Raw genomic sequence first — 18505 nt, forward strand, 5'->3', positions numbered from 1 at the left:
GTACAGCACCCTTGGTGTGAAAAGGAAGGGAAGGGAGAGATTTTTATTGACTTGAATTGCCTAAAAGATCTCTGCAAGGGAAAATCTGAAACCAACAGCTGTGGTTGCTTGTCTGGGGTGATGGGAGCAGGGCACAGGGTGTTGGTGGGTAGGCATCAGAGGTAGCAGAGAATTGGGAGGGGGCCAAAATCAAAACACAGGCTGGGCCACCCAGAGAGGCAATGAGGTTCTCTGTCCACCCTTTCTTCACTCAAGGAGAGCAGAGGTTGCTGTCTTTCTGGACAGTCGCTATAAGCCCTGCCTGTAAGAGGACCTGACCAGAGGAAGTCTAGCTGCTTTCCCCCTGCTCTGAGCCTGGTGCCTGCTTGGGGGCATCCCTGAGGAATGAGAAGGAATTGATGGCATAGAAACCTAGTCGTCATCTCCAGCCATGCAGACGAGAATCCCCTGAGGAATTTCTGCAAACATGGATTCCCAGGCCCCACTCCCAGGGTTTAATCTGGGAGGGACTCAGGCATTAGCTTATTTTTAAGCTCCCCAAGCAATCTGAGTGAGCATCCAGTGTTGAGAAACACTGATCTTGAGATAGAAACACTAGACTTGGAATCAGGTGACCTAGCTGGAGGTGCTGTCAGCCTTGCTGAACTTCAGTTTCCTTGCCTGTGAAAAAGGGGCGATCACACGGCCTCCTGGGTTTTGGGGATTGACAGAGCTAACGTTCGTATGCGTTCTCTGCAGGCTTCACATGCTCTGCAAATGTGGGTCATTCTCATGGGGGGGTCTTTGTGGGCAGTCTCACAGTCACACAAAATTCTTTAGAATGTTTCCAAATCTAAAGAACTATTAGCCACTTTCTAGAGCCCTTTCCAGGTGCCCTCACCTCTGCTGAGCTGCCAGAATCTGCTTTGAGTGTGCCTTGTGGGGGGCTTTACCCTACAGAACTCCTTTCCACCAACAGGGTCACTTTGATTATTTCCAGAGAAGCTTTTTGAAGAGCATCAGACAAACCATGAGCAGAGCCCTCTCTACGTAGTTCTGTGAGCAGATGAAACTGATGGGAAGTCCATCTGCCCTCCTTTCCCCCAGCTGCTCACCCTCTGCAGAGGGCAGGACCATTTATGGCTGGAGGGAGACCCTGTTAGAGAAGGGTCTTAACTTTGGAGGTGGGAAATGTCTATGACTTGATGACTTTAAGTGTCTGCCTCCATGGCTAGGGGGAGTTTCTTTTTTTCTCATATGTGTTTGTGAGTGTGTGTGTGTGTCTATTAGCAAATATGTGTGTGTATGTACATTAGTGTGTATAAATTAGCAGTGTTATATTAGCAAACCAAATTAAAAAATATATTAAAAGGATCATTCACTATGGCCAGGTAGATTTATTCCAGGAATGCAAGAATTGTTCAATATCCACAAAACAGTCAACATGATACCCTATATTAACTAAAATAAGGATAAAAACCATATGATCATCTCAAAAGATGCAGAAAAAGCGTTTGACAAAATTCAACATCAATTCATGATAACAACTCTCAACGAAGTGTATGTAGAAGGAACATACCTCAACATAATAAAAGCCATATAAGACAGACCCATAGCTAATATCACACTCAATAGTGAAAAGTGAAAGCTTTTCAGGAAAAAGACAAGGATGCTCCCTCTCACTGCTTTTATCCAACAGGATACTGAAAGTCCTAGCCATGGCAATTAGACAAGAAAAAGAAATAAAAGGCATCCAAATTGGTAGCAAAGAAGTAAAACTATCACTATTTGCAGATGACATGATGCTATATATAGAAAACCCTAAAGATTCCAACAAAAAGCTGTTAGAATTAATAAATGAATTCAGTAAAGATGCAGGATACAAAATCAACATACAAAAATGTGTTGCCCTCCTACATACTAATACTGAACTAGTAGAAAGAGAAATTAAGAAAACAATCCCACTTATGATTGCATCAAAAGGAATAAAATAAATTTAGAATAAATTTAACCAAGGAAATGGAAGACCTATATGCTGAATGCTGTAAGGTTTTGATGAAAGAAATTGAAGATGACACAAATAAATGGAAAGATATACCATGTTCATGGATTGGAATATTTAATACTATTAAAATGTCCACACTATCTCAAACAATCTACAGATTCAATGCAATCTCTATCAAAATACCAATGGCATTTTTCACAGAACTATAACAAGTAATCCTAAAATTTGTATGGAACCACAAAAGATCCCAATTGCCAAAGCAATCTTGAGAAAGAAGCATAAAGCTGGAGTTATCGTGCACCCTGATTTCAAGCTATCCGACAAAGCTACAGTGATCAAAACAATATGGTGTTGGCACAAAAACAGACACACAGCTTAACGGAACAGAATAGAGAGGCACAGAAACAAACTAACACTTATGTGGACAATTAATACATGACAAGGGAAAGTCTATTTTAATTTGCAGTTTCTAAATCATTTCAGAGAAGGCCTGTGAATATGTGGAAGCATGAACAGGAGCGCCAGCGCATGATGAGTCAGATATTGATGCTCCTTTGACCTGCTGAGCTTTAGGGGGGTGCATGAAAGCGCTGATGTGATTATTGTGTCACTGGAGCCTCAGAGTAGCCCTGAGGAGCAGGCAGGATAACCCCGTTTCACAAATAAGATAATTGAGGCTGAGAGGGGTGAAGGGAGCCATCCATGGCCACAGGCAGGTGTTGGCAGTGGGATTTGGGCAGAGCCTTCTGATTCTTGCAGGCCTCCTTTTTCTACTCCAGAAGCAGTGGGCTGTGCGGTCAGACCCCCAGGGACATCCCGATCTGTTGTATTGGGCATGTCTTCCACTCTGCACTTCCGCATCCTCTTCTAGGAAGTGGGGATAACCAGGAACGGCTACATAAGTTGCTGGGCTTGGTGCAAAATGAAAATGCAGGGCTCTTCATTCAAAAGCACTAAGAATTTCAAGATGGCAACATCAGAGCATTAACCCTAGCACGGGGCTGTCTAGGACTGCCCGGGTCCCTCACTCACAAAGCCGGCCCTGGGGGTAATGACACTATTTCACAGGCCGTTGTCAGGATCAGATAAGGAAACAAATATCCAGCCCTTAACATGGTGCCTGCTATTCTTATACGTTGTCCAGACAGTCATACTTCAAAAAATATTCTTAAGATGATGAGACCTACCAGTGCTACATCGGTCATGCCACAAGGAAGATTCCCGGCACCGAGCAGCCATCCTGTTGGTCCCTAACCAGCTGAGGGGCCTGAGCTGATCTCTGCACCCTTACATCCTTTCCTGGAAGCCACCTGAGATGAAGCCACTTGACTACATCTCTCCCCAAATTTTCAGGTCTTACCTGCATTTTCCTCAGTCCCTGACCAGCAGGTCTACCATAGGAAGGGGACAGAAGGCCAGCATATGAGAACATCACTCTATACCCCACCCGCTTCCCTCCCTACTCATGTTTTAAGCACTGCTGCCCACAGTTTGGGGCCCCAGGGATGAACCAGGTTTGACGGTGTGTTATCTACACGGTGAGAGTGAGGGCCAGGCCCAATGCCCAGTTTCAGCCCCCATCTGCTACCAACAAGCTGAGTGCCAGGGCTCAGCCCACTCCTTCTGGCCTCAGTTTCCTAATCTGAGGAATGGTACTTCCCACCTCATCTTCCTCCCCAAAGAGGCTGTGAAGACCAGCTGGACTCTTATACATGAAAACTGTCTGCCAACTGTAAAGAGCTTTACCCACCTGAGGGTAATCTAAGTTACCAAGGCATGTGCGGGGCATGGAGAGGCCTGGGTCAGGGACCAGCTACTTTGGGAAGCATGGTCACATGCAGCAGGCAGGGCTGGCACCTGAGATTGCCCCCAGAGCACCTGGTTGGTGAAGATCTGCTGAAACAGGATCTGTTCCCCCACATCAGTGTTCCAGGGAGTGCTGCCTGTCTGGATGCTCTGGTGCCCAAGAGCACCCTCCCCCAACCCCCCGTGGGGTTCTCCCCTCCCCTCCAGCTGGGCCTGGGAGCTGAGCTGGAAGGTTACACATGCAGGTCACTCCAGGGATGCTCACTTAGTGGGCAGTGAGCTGGACCCAGCCTGAGCTGGCAGAGAGGGGCCAGCTGGGTGCAGGGCAGCACGGGCCAGCATTGAACAGTCTCCTGGGCTGGAAGGGCAGCAGGGACACAGCAGGGACATCAGGGTGCAGGTCCTGGGAGGAAGAGCCCTCCTCCACCTGGGCAAACAGGTGTTCTTTACATCCAATCCTAACTCCTGCTGCCAGGGAGCACATTTCCTCTTTGGGCTTTGCAAAGGCAGAGAGGCTGAAGAGGGAAGCCAAAGGCTGCTGACAGGCCTGGGACACAGGGCAACCAGAAAAACAAAGCCAGAGAATAATCCCACCAGGCCCAGGCGTGCCCTGCCAGGCAGGCCACCGCGCGGCAGGGCAACACAAAATTCCTGCAGCAGAGGGCAAAGCCCAGGGGCGCGTCAGCCCTTTGCAGTAGGTACGAGCCAGTTCCCTGTGGAACCGCTGCACACGGGGACTGCTGTTCAAACACGCTCCCGGCTGGCTGCGGCCCATGGCGGCTGACGTAAAGAAGCTGTGCAGCCATGAGCTAATTCCTCTGGCTGCGGGGAGCCAGGTGGGTGCAGCTCAGTCTTTCAGCCAATACCTTGTGGCATTATGACCTAATCTGTTTGCTTGGATAGCTTTCAAACCCACTTCCTAGATGGGCTCTGAAGGCGGGAAGGATGCAGGCAGCTGCTGACCCGTGCTCACCCTCTCTCCCTTCTCTCTCACAGGGGTTCAGGTCCTATGAGGCCATTCCCCGGCAGCATGTCTCCCTCCCTATCGCCCTCCTTCTCCTAAGGATCTCAAAAGCCATCCTCCCCCTCTGGATTCACAGGCCCATGCCTGTAGCTTCTAGCCCAGGGTTCTTTACTAGAACCACTTCATTCCTTTTCCAGAATACACAATCTTTCCAACACTCTCCACCCACTGAAACCACACTCTCTCCTGCCCTGGTGACTTTGCACAAGATGATCCCTTAGCCTGGCTCCCTCCCTTCTACGCCTCAGTTCCCAGGGATTTTCTCCTTCAGGAAGTTTTCCTTTACTTGCCCAAGCTGTGTGTGTCCGGTATGCAACCAGAGTCCATGGGGAAAACAATTATGTCATTGCAAGAATGTTAACTAATGCTGACTCAGGGCACCCAGGCCAGGCATTGTTCTAGGAGCTGTATAGGGACTAATACATTTAATCCTCATGACGGCCCTGCAAGGCAAGGAATGGCATTGCTCCATTACGCACAGAAGGAGACTGAGGCACACAGACGTTGAGTAGCTTGCCTGACGTCAAGGAACTAACAAAGGTGAAGCTGGGATGTGCACCCCTGCAGCCCAGTTCCAGGCTGGCTCATAGCCAGTGGGGTACTGGCCTCTCACGCCAGACCATTTTTACCAGACACTTCCTTGATGTTCTCTTTTATGCTCTGTGTGAGGCTGGGAACCGGGCTTTGGACCCTGGAACCCCCAACACTTAACACCATACTTCTGTTTTAAACATTTGTGGCATGAATGAGGGACCCCCCAGGCCCCGCTGCCCTCACCTCTAACCCCATCCAGCCTGTGTTTGCCCAAGTCTGAGCTGGTCACATAGGCTCAGAGATGAAGACAGGACCTGGGCTTCCTGCAACGGCAGCTTCCCCACCTGTCTTCAAGACACCTGCCCTGACTGTGGACTTGCAGACACAGGAGGCATGGGTCAGGCCCTGCAAAGACAGGAACAGTCTCACCCTGTACCAAGTGCCAGGACTGAGAGCTGGGGCACCCAGCACCACAGGGACAGCTTGGGGACCTCCTCTGTGCCCAGCATCATGAGGCAATTTCTCCCCGGCATCCCTTCCCTCTTCTGGAAAGAGCATTTCCCCATTCGGGTGCTTCATGTGGGGCTGACATTCCCTCTGTCACCTCAGGGTGGGCACATGACTCACGCTGGGCCAATCAGAGCCCTCCTAGGTTTCTGTGCTAGAACCACCCAGAAGCCGGCCAGGTTCCATGATGGCCTGGCACTGCTGGGGGCCAACTGGCTCGCCAAGGGAGAGGGTCACCCAGCAAACAAAGCCAAGTAGAGAAGATGGTTTGAGGTCCTCGTCAGGCCCTGTTGGAAGCCACCCCACCTGACCTTGATTATCTAGCTTATATTTTCTCTTTTTATGCTTAAGCTACTTTGAACTGAGTTTCTGACATTTGTAACCAACATAAACATGTGTTGGACAAAGAATATAAAATAACATGGTGGATAGTTGTTGATACTTGTTTGCCATTTCCTGCTTTCAGGGGGCTCCCCGTTCGGTGGGGGACAGCAGGCAGGCGGGCCACCTCTCTGAACCTGGGGGGTCACTCCTCTCCTTCCTGGCCCACCCTGGCAACCAGCTGTGAGCGCGTGACTTGTTGGCCGCCAGTCAGATGCGCGCGCCCTGCCTCTGAATCTGCGGTGTGTGAGGCCTGGATGGAGGGAGGTCAGGATTCACTTGTGGCCACATCGAGGCCTGAGGGCAGATGTGAAGGGCAGGGGAGGTGGCATCATCTTAGCCAAACATTATACTGTTAGAGAACAAGAAATATATATTTGGTCTCTGTCCCCAGTTGCTGACACAGGGCTCCTAAAACCCTGTGATTTCCTAAGTGATCAGAGCAGAAGGACTATTTCTTATAATATCTGGTTTTTGTCCCCAGTTCTTGAAATAGCTCAAGAGCATAAAGGCGAAAGGAGTATCTTTTGTTAATCATAACAAAACCAGGGCCTTTCAGCCCACCTGAGTTTATGTTAATGAGGTGACTTTGGAAAGCCCCTCCGGATGGGGACTGGCTGCGGGCAGAACCAGCCACGTGACTGGAGGGTCGGAACTTTCAGCCCCACCCCAGACCTCAGGGAAGGAGAGAAGGGCTGAGATTGAGTTCATGACCCACAGCCAATGCTTTAATCAATCAGGCCTATGTCATGAGGCGTCCATAAAAACCGTAACGGAAGGGGTTCAGTGAGCTTCCAGGTCGGTGACATGTGAAGGGGCCGGGGGACCTGGGGCTCACAGCAGGCGTCTGATGGGGGGCTGTCTATGCGACTGAAGCCTTCACCTGTGGGATCTGATGCTCACTTCAGGTCGATAGCATCAAACTGGAGTTAAATCGCTGCACACCCAGTTAGTGTCTGCGGAGAACTGGAGAATTGTTTGGTGTGGAAAACTCACTATCTGGTGCCAGAAGCGTCTGGGGGTGCTGTGTGGGTGAGAGTCTAGCACCCGTTGAGCTACGCTCCCACAAACCATTTAACTTACGGGCTCCTGCTCTGTGCTCTTTGTCCTGCCCTGGGTCTGCCTGTTCCCTTCCCCGGGTCCTGCCAGCTCTGCAAACGCTCCCCCGTACCGTGGTTGTCTGTTGCTTATACCGAGAGCCCTGGCTGAAATGTGAGGGAACAAACGATTCCACGGGGGAGGCCAACTATGTAACTGGGGCCAAGCAGTGTCATAATATAGCATGAGAACCAAAAAAGTCTCCCCTCGAGGGTGGTTGACCACTGTCCTCTAAAGCTTTTAAAGCATCAGTCTGCATTCAGAGTTGCTATGTTCCCTAATTTACAATCTACTACAGTGCTTGATGAGGACATAAAACAGGTTCCTCATGTGTGATTTACACTTACTGCCCCTCCCAACAGCAGTGCCACCTGTGGGTCCTTGGGCATAAACTGACATGCTCTGGTTTTAGGACCCAGAGGGGCCACAGGCTCCTTGCACATGTGACTGGGGCCCTGCGCACCCTCCAGGCCAGCCTTGGCCTCAGCAGCAAAGCAACAGGCACTGACAGCACACGGGACGTGAATGCAGGAATGGCCCCTTAAGACCCCATCCCATCCCCCCAGACCTGCTTTCTGATGGAGTTCAGATCCTTCAGGGGCCACAGCACAGCCAATCACTGCATAATGTACCCCCGCAGGACCTAGACCAAGCAGCAGGCCTCTCCTGGGCTGCATGCCTCTGGCCTGTGTCTGCTGCTGCCCCTGCCCACCCACCTTACCGTCTGTGAGCTGTCACACTCCTGAGACAGGATGGGGTGGGATGGGGTCCCTCCTCGAACGGGAGCACCTCTGTTCAGCATGCTGTGTGTATCACCGGGGCTAAAACCCCCGTGAGAGCATCACTCCCTAGGCTCAGGGGCCGCTGGGCTGCGGCTTCCTACTCCCCAGACAATGCCTGCGGGGGTCGGGGGCTGCAGGAAAGGGAACTGAAGCACCCACCCTGACTTCTGGGTGAGGCCCACCTCCTGCCTCTCAGCAGCCCCTCTCCTGAAAATGGGGTTATAGCTGCGTGCGCCCTGCAGAACCCCAGCAACAATGAAGCAAGGTGTGGGGGGAAACGGCCAGCTTTTTAGTTTATAAACTTAAAAAAATTCAGGATGGCACAGGCCACAGCTCACACCTGAATCCCTTCCTTTCCTTTTCTAAAGTAGCTGAGCCCTTTTTCCTTCCCAGGTGGGTGAGAGGTCTGCAGGTCTGGGGCCTGGAGGCAGAGCAGAGACTGGGTTTTATCATAAAACCCCCATGTTTATCTTAAATGCAGAGCCCGGGCCCAGACTTGGGACCAACCTCTGGCCGTGCAGGGAGATCAGGAAATTCCAGTGGGTGCCCTGCCGGCTTGCAGGAGTGCCAACAACAAGGATGGGAGGCCAGGGGACATGGCCCTGCGCCCCACAGAGCTGCCCCCAGAGGCCAGGGAGCTTCACGGAGCTGCCAGAAAGCCTGCTTTCTCTCCCAGTCAGAGGTTGCCATGGTGATCAAAGCAGGCGGGGACACCCGCTGGTCTGGCCCTGCACAGATCATCTTTCCAGGCTCATCTTTATGCGGGGGTACTGACCTGAGCTGGTGTTGGGAGTGCCTGGGATGGGGGAATGACATCTTGCAGAGACCAGACCCTTGGCACCAATTCTGTGTGCATGGTGGGGTGGATTGTGTGGGGCATTGTGTGCATGTGAGCATGTGTGTGCGTGTGTGTGTTATTGTTGCATGTGTGCTCTGGGGGTGTAGTGGGGGATGCTGATGAGGGGAGTTGGGTGATATCAGGGTTGTGGTGTTTTCTGCAAATGCACCCACATCTACACCTCGAGGACAGCATACCCACAGCGGCTGCGTGCTGCCATCAGGAGAACCCGCCGTTTCCACTTCCTGGAAGCCCTCAGTTTGCTACCTGCACCATCCCTCAGCAGCAGAGCCTTGTGGAAAGTCAGCCATTCTTCCCAAGAGTCTGAAGTCGTGCTCCCTGCCCTCAGCCCTCGCACACCCACTTCCCTCACATCTGCTCGGATGTCACCTCCACAGAGACCAGCTCGGACTACCCTCTCAAGACTCTCTCACTTGAGCTAATTTAAGCTGGGGTCCCTGGCCATCAAAAGGTGCCCGAGTCACCTGCCCACGTAGCCTGTGAGATCTTGGAGAGCACCGTCTGTCTCTGTCTTCCCCATACTTCTCAAAATCTACTGGCTTGGCATAACCAATTAATTTAAACGCATATTTTCTGTACAAGTGAAAGAAATATGTAAGTGCCACTTTTTCTCTATCTGAATACAGAAATTCTAGGGATCAAGAGGAAGAGTGGGAGAGAACCATTTCCCAGTGGCCACTGTGTGCCAGGCCCTGGGCCAATGTCTGGTAACGCCCTTGAAATGACGCCGAGGCAGGACCAGTATTTCCCCTACTTAAAGGTCATATGCAGGTCGGTGACGGAGGAACCTCTTCGGCCTGCCTTCCAGCTCCGCTGTGACCACGTCCCCAAATGGCTTCATATGTAGAAGAGCGACAGGGAAATGCGCTTTACAGCATGTCAGTGTTTTAAAGCCCAGTGTTCTGGAATCCCAGGGCAAGTCCTAACATTTAAATATTCTCATGGCAAGGTCGGTTTTCCTTTGGAATGATCTGGGCGGGTGAGGATGAAGAGACACAGCACCCAGACTGAAGTCCGTCCTTCGCAATGCTGGGGAGCGAGGCTCCTGCCGCGTGTGGGTCTCTGTCCCAGGCTAGGGCCCTCCCTCGTCCCAGGGCAGCACCTGGCCTCCAGGAGACCTGAGCCGAAGGACAGTTCTGCCATTCGGGACTGTGAAACTCCCCCAGACAAATTATGTGACTTCCTGGAACTTGAATGAAGCATCTGGCACAGGACAGAGCGCAACTCACTCGCCCCTGGTGTTTCTGCTGGGGAACGTGGTGGCCCCGGGCCAGTCCCAGAGGCAGCTGCCATGCATGGGCCTGAGACAGCCGGCACTGGGGGACAGGCAGATGGGTGTGAGGCCCCATCCCGGAGTTCAGAATGTGCAGGGAGTCCCAGCGGGCTGTGCTCCCGGCTCCCCTTGGCTTTCCTGCTCCAGGAAGCCCCAGGCCGACTCCCACCCAGGGGGCTGGCCCTGCCGCTGGGAGATGGAAATGAGACAACCATTTGGGACAGATGGAGTGGGAAGACAAAGAGCCCCTAGCCTGGGAGTCAGTGCAGGGTCCCCGTCCCACCTTCAGTGACTGTGGCGACTCACTTCCCCTTTCAGAGCTTCGGCTTCTCCCCCTGCAAAATGTGTGATTTGGTGCAATGGCCTCTACACTTCCTTCCCCACAAACACACGCAGTGTCCAGACCGCAGCAGCTGGTCGGTGGAGTTGTCACTGTGTCACAGAGGTCCACCCACGGGCGCGAGGGGCGGAGGAACCCACTTACTCACGTTCCCCTGGTGTGTCTCCCGTGAGGCCTGGTTTGGATGTCCGGGGCTAATGGCTGCACCTCAACTTGTTATTCAAAGCTTCTGTTTCCACACCTGGAACAAGAGTGGTCACAGACATTTTGAACTCATACTGCAGGTTATGAAGTTTTCCCCATACACTATGGCTGGGGCAGGAGAGGCTTCCTGAAGAGTTACGCCATAGAGAAACAGCAACCCAGAGCCGTCACCAGGCTTGTCTGGGGTCACACAGCTCCATCAGTGTGGCCGGCTGGGCTTGGATTTGTCCTTTGACTCCAAGTGGAGCTTCTTTTGAATAGAATACAGGGAAATCTTGCTTTGTCTCACTTGCTGTTGTGAGGCAAGGATCTGTGAAAACACTTAAGACCTCTGCACTTTCAAAGTGCTGGGTCGATGCTGAATAATTAATGGATTCTGCCCCTGGCTGCTTCAAGCAGACACGGGCCTCCAGCCACAAGGCTGGAATGTGGAAACCTTTCCCATCATTTTGTCCAGTGAAAGGAGTTGCTGAGAAAATTGCCAAGAAAGAGTCTTGCTTCCCTGTTGGTGGAGGGAGAGGCCCTGGGTCCTAATTTATTGCCTCACTGAAAAGCGAGGAGAAAGTGCGGGGCTGCTGCAGGGAGGGGCTGCTGGGCCATCCAGCGTAGATGCCACAGTGTCCCTTCCAAGGCTGCGAGGCCCTGGGAAAAGGCTGCTCAGCAGTGACAGGCAGGGAGAAAGGTGCCTGAGAATCAAAGAGTCCCGTAGAGGACGGGAAGGGGAGTGTGCAAATTACCATGGGAAATGCAGTCTGAAGGAGAGGCTCTTCTCCATGGGCTGCTGGCAGACAGATGCCTGGGGAGGGGCTGAGACAGCCTGTTGCCACCCCAGTGACCACCGCATGCGACCACAGCACCGCATGGACCAAAGGCCGTGGCAATGGGGATTAGGGACAGAAAGTGGGCACAGAGTAGCCCTTAAAACGGTGTGCAGAGATAAAAGTAGAACACATTTTGAGCAAGTTTCCTTCTGGTTATAAGAACAGGGAACGTTTCACAGTCGAATGAAACTTCGGTGTACCTTTTCCAGCTAAGGAACACTACAGCATTCTCTGTGGGATGCGACCCACCACTGGGTCTCCTAACTGGGGTTTGTCTCAGTCCCCAGCAGGGCAGATCTAAATCTGCAGGATAATTGGCTTCAACGTCAAATAAGCAGAATCAACAAAGTCCAGCTGCAATGGGAATTTGCTCTGATAATTGGCTCTGCACTTTCTCTGTATTGCAAGTTCAAAGCCCAAAGGTTTAGAAATGACTTCCCTAAGGAGTTGCATGGTGTGCTCCATGCTTCACTGTCAGACTGTCTGGGCCTGCTGAGATCTCAGGGGTGGAAGGTCCCTGTGAGTCCACTGTGTTTGGGCAGGGCCTGTCCTAAGGACACAGGGTGCCTGGCTGCCTGGCTGGTGATGTCCTGTGCTGCCTGCAGAACCCGAGGCTCAGCTCTGTGTCCACACCAGGGCTTGGAGGGGACATTTGGCTCAGGCACCCCACTTGTGCTGGCTCCAGCTGAATGTGGCTGGGCTGCTGAGCTGTCTGACTCACAGCTCACAGAGGAAGGAACCTGGAGCAGGTCAGGGGTGGGGCAGGGCTGGGTGTTGGTGGACATGGGTTGATAGCCCAGCCTCAGCTCCTACTAATTCCATGGCCCTGGGTAATTGATTTAACCCACTAGGCCTCAGGTTCCTCATCCATGAAGTGGGGATCCTAATAGAATCTATCTCAAAGTCCTGGGAGGATCTGACAAGATAGCATATATGTGATTTCTCATTACACCTTTAACAGGACTGGCACCTCCTGCCCATGACAGCAGTGGCTTGGGCAGTGGCTCTCCTTGGCCTACCGAAAGGCAGATGGCTGCTAAGCCACGCAAGTTAACTCATGCAGATCTGTGTGCCCAGAATGTCTAGACCACCAGTGTGCCATCAGCCCAGTACTCAGATTGTCCATTTTTTTTATCTGCCATCCTGCCTGGACTCTGCACTCACTGAGGACAGAGCCATTGTCTTAGGCTCCCTTAATAGCATGTCTATCACTGATCTTTAAATGCTTCACAGATGCAGCCAGCGCCTGTGTGGGTCATTAGGCTAGCTGCAGCGAGCTGCATTCCACAGGGGGGCGCTCATTTTGGGCCTCCCCACTCCTGGCCAGCAGCCCCTGCAGAGCCCAGAGCGGCCAGGGCAGGTCCCTCTGCTGTCCCTCTCCTCAGTGCCGGGCGCTTGGTAACTAGCAGAGTAAATGTTAGGAATGCATTCTTCTTGGTAAAAAGAGGTATTCAAGATATGTGGGTTGGCCAAACTCATTTTGAGACACTCTTGACCCCTGAAAGGGTTGGGGAAAGAATCCAGTGAGATCCAGGGAAGGTGCGGTCAGGGCACCTGGAGAGACAGGTGTATGCAACTTCACTGCCCTCAAAACAGGCTGTGTGGCCTCTGCAGGGCCCATTTGCACATCAGTCATTGCTCAAGAAATGTCTGCACAGGTGGCAGATTTGCCCGAGGCTTGCTTCATTCACCCAGACAGGGAGGCTGGCCTTCACCTTCCTCTAAATATTCAGAGACAAATACAGAGACAGGCATCTCCAGGTCCCCAGGGTACAGCACATGTAAATAATCGCAGGACAAGGAAAATAGTGTCACCTTCAGTTTGAGGGTGGACTGGCTGGAGGTGGGGAAGGGCCCTAAGCGGCCTCCCAGTCACGGATCCTGATCTGGAACCTTCCTGGGTACACGTCACACTGAGCGTTCTCCAGCTGGCCTGCCGGGGCCCAGGTGCCCAGCCCACATGCAGAGGCTCTCCCAGCCTCCTGGAATGAGGAAATCCTGCTTGGCCCTCAAGAAGCCTGAAACCAGGGCCAGGGTGGAGACTGCTATCTGGGCCCCTAGTGTACCTGGAACCCTGCTCCGAGCTGGGCCTTCCCTTCAAGGTTCCAAGGGACAAGGCCTATGAGGAAGTTTTCGGGACCCATTCTCAGCTTCCACATTGAAGAACTACCTGAGGGAAATTTCTGGCCATACTGGAGAGATCATGTTTGAGAAGTAGGGGCTCAGTCAGCCCCCTGGGGGAAGCTGAACCCCCATGCCTTTCTGGGGCCTTGGTGGGAGGAGCCCTTCCTTGATGGGCACTGTGGGCAGGAGGCAGCCGCTGCCCTCCCAGAGCTCAAAGGGGACTTCTGGGGTGAGCTGCTTTCCCCTTGTCGTCCCTTTCTCTCCTACACACACCTCTCCAGAGAGAAGCTGGGGTGAGGTTCTGGGCAGGGCAGCGCTGGGCTGCTGGGCACCAGGGCAGCCCTCCTGACCATGAGAAGCTGACATCTGCCGTCTTCCAAACCCATGCTGGCAACCTCACCCTCTGCGGCAGCACAGACCCTACGGGCTGGTCCCAGCATTCCTTCTAAAGCCCTCCCCTACCTCTGGTCACCTCCTTTCTGCTCCCACCACCGCTGCTCCGCACCCCCTCACCCTTGGAGGGCTGCTGTGGAATTCACCTTCCTTCCTTCCAGTTCACCCAGTCTGAACCCCAGGGGCATTTGCACACCCAGAACCCTCCTGGTTAATCCTAACGGGTTTACAATGAGTGAGTGTCACCCGCCTCAGCCCTAGTCTGCGAATGAAGAAGCCAACTGCTCAGATGATGATTCACCCTCCACCTTGGCATGGAGCTGAACGCCCCAGTCAAGCACAGAGCTGGTGCTGGAGAAGCTCGGCTCCCAGAAGGTTCTGTGAATCCCAGGTGCCCCTGGAGGGCTCAGGGATTCTCCTCTAGGAAAATCTACCCAGAGGAAACTGAGGGAGCTTGTGAGGAGACTGACAAGCTCTAGGCAAGGCCTCCATAGTTAGAGGCTTCTTCCCCGTTGGCCTGGGGCTCTGTAGAAGTCTCAGCAAATGGTTTGGCAGGGCCTTACTTTCCAATTAGAGTCCCTCTTGGAGGGAGGCCAAACTGGTAGGTATGGAAGCAGGGCTGTTAATTTGGTGGAAATCCATGCGTGTAATTGGGAGGAAAAGACGGGAGCAAGTGCTTGAGAGGTTGGGGTTCTTCGGGAGGGCCAGGAGCAAAAGGGAGGTGAGAGAGGACCCGTCTCTCCACTTCAGACAAGCAGGGTTGAAGTGAGCCAGGCCTGGCTGCAGAGCCTTTCAAGCTTCTGATACAAGAAATGGCTTTCCTGGTTCCACAGGGTCCCTCGAGACAGCAAGGGACATTCTTAGGTCACAGGACTAGCCCCGCCACATTCTTTCATCATCTCTGGGTGTGACTGGCTTCGCCCCCCTCTGGGCCTCTCTCCTCGGATCACCTGAGGTGGCCTTCCTGTGACAGCACTGTCTCCGGAGCCAGGCACAGGAGGCTGAATTGCTCTGCTGTTTCACCAGCCACCAAGTTACTGAATCTTTTGGTGTCCCAGGGGCAAAACGGAGAACTAATGTCCCCTCGAAGGCTGACTGTGAGGACAGAATGGCCGCTGGACGTGAAGGATTTTCATGCAGCGCCTGATCAGCAAATGCACTCGGGAGAGAAAAGCTGTCGTCTTCATCTGCTCGGAGTACTGCTGGGCCGCTCTGCCGAGCCCCTTTAAAACACGCTCGCAGAAGCCAGCCGACTCGGTCAGGCTAGAGGCACCTGGGCTACTGTCCTCCCCCAGAGCTTCGCCTGGCATGCTCCTCTCTCCCTGGGGTGCCTGGTGGCGGCGGGACTGTCTCTGGTGCCTGGGAAGGGAGGCGGCGTCAGAGCCACGTCCCCCTGGGCACTTCGGGAATTGCCCTGTTGGTGCGGACTTGGTCTCACCACCGGGGATTCACCAAGAATGGCTGGGAGTTGTTGGAAACAATTTGGGAGAACAAGCCTGTGGGTTTAAGACAGCAGCTGTGGCCCACTAACCTAGAACCAGCCCGCCCCCAGATCTTCTCAGGAGGAACTACACACAACTGGGAATGAAAAGCAGAAAAAGGCAATAAGCGTTTTTTAAAAAAGCAGACCCTCCAACCTGACTTGGTGGAAAGAGACACCTGCCCCGCTGCTGGGCCCGCAGGCCTTCCTGCCTTCACGTACGGGCCTGGGGTGCCCAGCTCATGGCCGACCTGCTGGTGCCCTCGTGGGCGTGGTTCTCAGCCCTTCGGAACACCCGGGGGCCCAAGTGCCCTGGGTCCCTTCTCCCGAGCTCCGGGTGGCATCCTCGGGGCAGGAACTTCCATGTCACTGAGCCTCAAGTAGAGGGGACAGGGTGGGCTTGCAGATGACCAGGGTCTGGAGCAGACCTGGGAGACTGATGGGGGTCCTCAATCCACAGCCTGTGCACCCCAGTCCCCACCCAGATCTCCGCCCGGAAGGGGCTGGCAGGCGGTGGGAGCTGGGGCCCGGCAGTGCTGTCCCCCTGCCCCCTGGGGAAGGGAGCCCCGGGGCAGGTGAGGCAGGACCCTGCCCTGCCCTGCGGGGTGGCCGACCCGGGCGCTCCCCCAACCCCACCGCCTGCCCTGGGGACCGCGTGCCGAGCCCCTCCCCTGCCCGGACCCACCTTCGGGGGCTCGCGGAGGCCCTTCCAGGGGGGCCGCTGAGGTCCCCGCCTCCTCCCGACGCGGCCGGCCTCGGGCTTCTGCCTCCCGGCTCTCGCGCTCCCGCGAATTCTCAGCACTATTCTGTTTTAAGGGACTTCTTTTTTTTTTTTTTCGTTGCGTCAGGACGGTTGCCTGGCAACGACAGAGCCATTCCACAGTGAGCGCGCCGTCCGCGTCCCCCTGCCAGCCTCTCGTTCACGCCTCTCGGCGCGGCTGGGGACCCGGGACGCGCGGGGTGCGGGGCGCGCAGCCGGGTCCTAACGCCCTGCTCGCTGCTCGCCCGGCCGGACCAGAACCACTGCGGCCGCCGCCGCCGAGAGCAAACCTCGCGTGCTTGCCGAACCCCAGACGAAACCAAACCTAAGTAGCCATTAAAAAAAATTAAACCCCAAACCAAGGCAGATTTCCCCCGAGCAGGGCCACGTGGCTTTGCCGCGGTCAGCAGTTTGCCTGCGTGGAAGGGGCAGGAGAAGCGCCTTCCAGCCCAGCCGGCCCTCCACCCACCAGCAGCCCGAGTTCAAACTGCCAACTGAGCGCCCAGCGCGGGCCGCACGGGCACGGCAGGGCAGAGGGGCTTCTCCAGCCCACAGATGAGGAGACTGAGGCTCAGAGAGGCTAAGCAGAAACTAGAGGCTAAGTAGACACTGACTCTCCAGCCTGTCTCCAGGGCCAGCTGGGAGGTGTCCAGGGGGCCGTCCCGGAGCACATGCTCGCTCCGCAAACCACACGTGTCTCATGGCATGTGATGCTTGTACTGCGTCAACCACTAGAGATGTTACGCTGAAGACCCAATTCATGCGCTGGCGCCCGGCCTCCAGGCATCCAGGGACACATGGGGCAGCAGCAAGGGCTGTCCATCCTGGCCCTGAGGAGCATCCTAACTGCAGACAAGGGGCTCCAGCCCAGATCCAGGAGTGGGGTGTGCTCTGCCTCCTTCTGGGACTCTTGCCCCCACAGCTGATTACTGGAAGTTGGCCTCATTCTCTGGGCAGCCTAACACATGGCCAAGTTCCTTTCCTAGATGCTTGGGGTTGGCAGAGCCTTTCAAAGTTATCTTATCTGCCATCCTCCCAGCAGCACCCGGGTGCGGGGCAGACATTACTATCTCCAAGGACAGAGTCCACGCTGGCACCTGGGGCTGCCAAGTGACTTGCCTCAGGTGGCATGGGTAAGTGGCTGGCCTTGTTTATTGTGGTGACTCAGCCCCTGCAGATGTACGAGCCCCTTGTGCCACCTCCTGGTGCCTATATTTCCCAGATGTAACTCCTGGTCTGGACGGGGCCCCACTCCCCTCCCCACTGCACCAGGCTGTCTGCTAAGGAACTTGGCCTAAGCAGACACCTGCTAATATGAGCACCTCTGTGTACTAACGGGTAATGCGTATAAGCCAGCAAGTGCACATGAACAGGGATGTCTGGGAGAGTCACGGCATCAACCCAAATTCTTGATTCTAGTTCCTAAGTATGGATGCAGCTTTCCACTTCTTTCCCTCCCTCTGCCACCACCCCGCCCCAGCGCCAGCTACAGCCTCTTGCTGACCATCCTGCACCTGTTCTTGACCCTTCCATCACCTCCCCACGGGAGCCTCCTCTCCAGACAAAACAGACTCTTCAAAATGGAAATCTGTTCCTGGCTTCCTGCTCAGAGCCCTCCAGCAGCTCCCGTTCCCCAGGATTAAAACCCAGCCTGGCCCACCCACCCACACGTGCCCTGGCTCCTCCCCTCTTGAGCTCTGCCTTGCATTGACACTCTGCCGTCCACACAGACATCCTTCCAGGTCCTTCTGCACCCCTGCCCTTCACCCAGGCCACACTTGTGCCTCCTGAGGGATTCCTAGGTTACATGCCCTCATCACCCCACCAACTCTTCTTGGACCAGTTTTAATTTCACCTTTTTTTGGTGAGGTTATTTAATTAGTACCTGTGTCCCTCCAAGGCTGTAGGCTGGTGGGGGTTTGGACTCAGGCTTGCCATCCTCCCTGGCCAGCTGGCCCTGGGCTGCACACTGAGCGTTTGCCCCAATGTTCACCCACGTATTCTGACCCCAGCGGGTGAGAAGTGCCCCGACACCTTGGTGGAGCTGTCCCACCCCATCTGGGAACGCTTTCTGCCATCTTCGCCTGCCTAGCCCCTCATGTGGCCTGGGGCTCCTGTTTTTACTTTCTCCTGGG

At 54.3% G+C, this 18505-nt stretch overlaps 1 protein-coding gene across 9 annotated transcripts in view; it reads right to left on the reverse strand.

Moving 5' to 3' along the window:
• The window catches only part of FAM167A (family with sequence similarity 167 member A), a 30970-nt gene extending 13965 nt beyond the window's left edge, over window positions 1-17005 (reverse strand). Inside the window, exons 1-3 of one of the 9 annotated variants that reach the window (XM_073232781.1) lie at window positions 16296-16999; window positions 13429-15489; window positions 10737-10829 (exon numbers count right to left, since the gene is read on the reverse strand). The gene's annotated coding sequence lies outside the window, so the exon portion shown is untranslated. Of the gene's footprint in view, window positions 1-10732; window positions 10830-13428; window positions 15490-16295 lie in introns of all 9 variants that reach the window. The other 8 variants (XM_073232785.1, XM_073232786.1, XM_036998977.2 and 5 more) reach the window with 8 other exon arrangements.
• Window positions 17006-18505: the final 1500 nt, after the last annotated feature.

This window comes from Manis javanica, chromosome 3 (genome assembly GCF_040802235.1).
Source record: "Manis javanica isolate MJ-LG chromosome 3, MJ_LKY, whole genome shotgun sequence".
In the NCBI taxonomy this organism is placed as follows: domain Eukaryota; kingdom Metazoa; phylum Chordata; class Mammalia; order Pholidota; family Manidae; genus Manis; species Manis javanica.